The following is a 5,000-nucleotide window of genomic DNA, read 5'->3' as shown; positions in this document are numbered from 1 at the left end:
TCGCTGTGTCCTTTTTCATCCAGTTTCGTCGCTGTGTCAACAAGTTGTAGCTGTTATCAGTTGTCATTGTACAAATGCAATGCGCAAATACAATACAAATACAAATACGCAGGCCAGAGACCCTGGTAAGTGGAAACTTGAACAAGTCAGTCTTCACTATTATTGGAACATTCTAAGCAATTACAAGCTTGTTTGCAGTTATCGCAACAGCTGTGACCACATGTTAGTACTGGCTGTGAAGCACCAAGATGGCAAAGAATTACCTCTCGCCAGGAGCCCATCAAGGGTAGCCTCTATCTCCACTAATTCCTTGAGTGAACCCTGAGTGAAAAGTATCACATTTCTGTCGAGTAAACCGCGAAAAGCAGAAAAAAAAAATGGCGGAGGAAGGCGAAAACCATCCAGGATCCCGTCCATTGCCTGTTTTTCCTTTTACCGTGTATCGTTTTCCTAATTTTACAGCCGTAGGGGACTGAATATCCATAAATGAAAGTTAATGAACCGCCAGATTGAGCATGAAGTGATGGAGTAAATTTTCGCAAGTTCTCGCAAGCTCGTGGGGAAACTCATTATTAATGGTTCTGTGTTGTGTTTTATCGTCATCAGTTCCCATGTTAGCTCTGCGAAAAGTGTCCATAATGAAACGTTCTACGGATGAATCGGATCTTTCCGATGGCCAGCGTAGAAAAAGTGCTCTATCATTGGATTTCGGTCTTCAACGTAGTGCCAAATGGAAAGGGTCCGAAGCCGATGAGCGGGATTGTGCAACCACAAGTTCTAGTATCACTGACGACGTTTTGCGAAGGAAACTCTTGCGAAAGAAAACATCTAATTCTGCTGAGGTTACTGCGAAAGCGGCTCGACTGGAGAGGCTAGAAAGGTGGCACCGTAAGTAGGGAAAAAATATAAAAGTCATTAATGAAACTGTTCCTAAAAACTGTATATTGCCTTATTTATCCTGCTTTAATTGCTTAATAAACTTAAATGCTCTCGATGAAAACCAATGCAAATTGAAAACATATCAACAAATATCGTTGGCAATCAAAATCGTTTATTACTTTCTCACCTTGCTAATTTCACAGCTTCTTTCTTTGCTTAGTTGAAAATAAAATATTTTCACTAACTAGAATAATAAACTCAATACAAAAAAATAAAAATGTGAAATAGTAGGCTAAAGTAATTCACACACAAAAACTGATGCCGACATGTTCATTCCATGGCGCCGCTCTCGCGGCATTGTCGGCACGAGTGTAAACAAACATTCACGGACAAAATTTTAACACCAGAACATTCGGCGCATCAGTAAACTATTCCTAGCAAGCACTGCCTTGAGGTAGAGAGTATTTTCCCGTTTCAAGCGATTTCTTTTAGTCAGTAGAACCTGAGATATCGATCTTTTTTTAGAACGGATTTTTACAAGCGGTATCATTTAAGGGAAGATCAAAAACAATAGGTGTAAAAACTTACCAATTTCACGCTAAAGGATATTTTGTTAACAAAAACAATGGTTGAAGTTTTTATTTGATTCAAAACGTTATAAAAAGGCAATTAACTGAATGAGAAATACACGCTTCAATCATTTACGATAAGTGTAGCCACGAACAATTTTGAGTCAAAATGCTCGGTGTTCAACGTGGACGTCAGAGTTTTACTTTTGGGTATAAGCTCAAAGTTATCGCTCATGCAGATAACTTTGTGACTTCACGAATTTCTTTTGTTTTTGGGTGCAGGTTATCTGCTAGTGCGGGTAATCTCTTGAACTTTTTTTCTGGTTATTGCAAAAAATGGCCGATACAGGTAATCTACTGCGCGGGTAATCGCCCGAAATTACGGTACATTTTCTAGTGTTTTGTTGTGTTTGTGTTGTGGCAATTAATGATAGATAGTTTCTTTTTTTTCTCCTAGACTTGGGATCTGCTACGAGTTGTTGTAAATGGATTTCTGTCATTTTGCAAGTGGTTTTTTACCACTGTGTCTCCAAACGGCATATGTTTCATTAGCCCCTTAAGGATTCATGGCAGTGCACTTGAGTCTATTTTTAGTGTACTGAAACACACAAGTGGTGGAAATTGTCTGCCATTTCTTATTTTCCTGCCTTAGGCAGACTAATCAGTAGAAAAGGTTTAACTCAAAACAAGCATTCAGAAAAGGGTTACAGGGACATCAACCTAAATATTATGGGGAATCAACTTCTACTGAAAGCCAGATTTCCATTTTGTGCACAAATGTCTCAAGTTCCCTTTGTAAATTTGTTTTCCCATCCAGTATTGCACAGTCAACAATTGGAGGAAGGCAAGGTAGCAATGCTTGCACAATAATAGCTGTTAAGTTTGGGGTGTATTTTTCAAAACACAAGCTTGAAGTTTCCCTGCTTTGGAAACAGCTGCCTCAGTTGTGGATTCACTCTTTAATTAATGCAATTTGTGATGGCAATGATTTATATGATGAACTTTATGGTGATACAGCTGCCCTTACCAAAGCAAAAGTATGGAAATGGTATGGGGTTGCTTGGGCCATATCTGACCCATATATGGGAATGGCATGGGAAGGTTGGATGATGATATGGAACTGGTATAGGGTCATATTTTGTCAAATTTTGGGCTATGGGGAGTAAATGGGAAGAAAACCGTATGCTACCCATTATATGGGTGAGCTATGGGAATAAGTTTCCCATACCTATGCCATAACAATGCAACATTTCCTTGATCTTCCTTATCTATGGAAATGATATGGGATATGGACACTTTACTATTCCATAGATTACCCATACTAGTTGAAAAAGGGTAAATATATCCCATAGATTTCCCATAATAATAATAGGACTGTATAGGATTATAGAACTCTTTGCAGTTGAAGTCTAAGAGTTCTTATTGCCCATAGATTTCCCATTAAATAGTTCCATGGGAAGAGATATCTCTATTTTACCCTCGATAACAGAAAGAAAAGAAACAAGATGTCTACACACCCTTAACATATGATAGGATGATTTTATTATGACAAAAAATCTGCAATCCCATGAATGATGTATATATTGAGTAAAAGGAATGTTATGCAATTAAAGTGAATAAGAGGGTTTGAACAACAATACTCTACTATAATGGACCTGATGGCTGTGCTGAGTACAGCATAATGCACAATCTATAGGTACAAATTTCTTTCTGAAGAAGAAACAAACATTGAAAGACTAAAATTCAAAAAAAGACCTTTGACCGTGGGAAACTGAGAGTAACAAGCGACCAGCAGGTATAAGCTTGATAAAATGCCTTGACTAACCAAAAATAAATTAGTACGATAATTATTATTACTATAGTACTACTTAAGACTGTGATGTTGAAATTGAGAGGAACGGAATATAGCCACCCCATCGGTGTTTAGCTTCACAGAGAGGTTGTAAAGTTCTGATAGGAATCCGCCAAGACCACACTTGCTTTTACAAAGGGTGCCATCAAACACATCTTCAATGTTAATGTCAGCTCTTTTCACTCGCTGAAATCGGTACTTTAGGCCATCAACAAATTCTGCATCTGGAAAAGGGATATTTGTCAAGATGAATGTGTTAAGTCACTGCCACTCACAAGCATATAAACAGTTCCGATCCAAATGATATTTTCACATTTTAATCTCAATGATCCTCCGGTTTCAGAGTCTGACTGAATGTTCTCACAGTCACTGAAAAAGTCCGAGCAAGCATCATCATCTTTGACAAATTGTTTGTAAATATCCAACATGTCGACTTGTTCATCTTCGCTCATGATCAATGTCGGGTCATCTTTGTCTTTAAATTCAAAGTCGCTTGAATCATCCACGTGTGGCATTTGCTGGTCGCTGCAGACCACGCCATGTGGCGTGTTTATTGTATCAGCCTGGAGCAGTTCATGATGACTGCTGACACGTGGCTGTTCACAAAACACTTCTTAAACGTCGGATTCACATTTGTTGAAGCCGTTGTGAGTAACATTTGACAATTTTCTCACTTTTTGGAGGTTCCCTTTTCGTCTCCTTGCAGCTGGAAATATGTATGGATTATAATGACGCATGTATTCTCGGTAATGGCCTCTAGATCTTCTTTTTCGTAGCAGAGGGGCATTCTGTCTGCGCATGCGCTAAATCTTCTAGAATGAAAGAATCATGGCGCCATTTTGATCTCTCGAGCGTGTGATGGCGAGTTTATATGGGTGATCTAGCACTCTTCTAGGAGATATCATGGAACGAGATGAAAGAAAGTTAACTGCCTACATACATTTTTAACGTTCTGGCTACTTCTGGGGCTACGTTCGACTTCCTGTGGAAAGATTTTTCGCGATCAAACTGCCTAAAAACAGCTAAGAAATGGGCAAATCAACGGGATTTAAATTAACATCAGCTGATTTCCGGATGTTTCCCAAAATAGCAAAGCACTTAAGGTGAGTCTGAAGACCTTCAAATTTGTGTTGTGACTAACGTTATGTGTTTTTTAAGACGATTGTAAGGTACAAGGCTCCTTATAACGGGAGAATTTTGATGTTATTCTGAATTTGCATTAGCTTTGGGGTCCAATTTCTATCAAATCCTGCTGGTGCCCCAACTTGAAAATATTGCTAATAATAGTGTCTTTTCCTTTTCTTTACAGCTGCTAAGGATTGCAGTCGTTAAAAAATGTACAGCCATCAGGATTAAAATTTCTTGCGAGCACTTTTGGTGCATTTCAACCCAGCAAATTATGGTAGTTTTTCCAAGTCATGGATCGCAGTGATCATCTATGGGATATGCCGTTCAAGACTGCTTTAGACGTACTCCTGGAGTTCATTTCATCGCCATAGTAGTCTCACCGAGTAGGTCTTCTTGTATGGTGTTTTAATTTATAATTTTTTATTATGTACGGCGTGGATGGTGTTTTTCCCCTTCGGGCGAGTGTTCCGACAGAAAACTGACAAAAACTTTGTTATGGTATGTTGCCCCAACTCAAAAATATGTTAAGTGAGTAACTTATTTTTCCCTTTTCCTAGCTATGCAAGCTCCTA

General features: G+C 38.7%; 1 pseudogene; it reads right to left on the bottom strand.

The window, feature by feature from the left end:
- Positions 1-3,542: 3,542 nt before the first annotated feature.
- Positions 3,543-4,100, bottom strand: LOC138055417 (uncharacterized; annotated as a pseudogene).
- Positions 4,101-5,000: the final 900 nt, after the last annotated feature.

This window comes from Montipora capricornis, chromosome 7, assembly GCF_036669925.1.
Source record: "Montipora capricornis isolate CH-2021 chromosome 7, ASM3666992v2, whole genome shotgun sequence".
In the NCBI taxonomy this organism is placed as follows: Eukaryota; Metazoa; Cnidaria; class Anthozoa; order Scleractinia; family Acroporidae; genus Montipora; species Montipora capricornis.
This window is presented reverse-complemented; position numbering and strand designations above follow the sequence as displayed.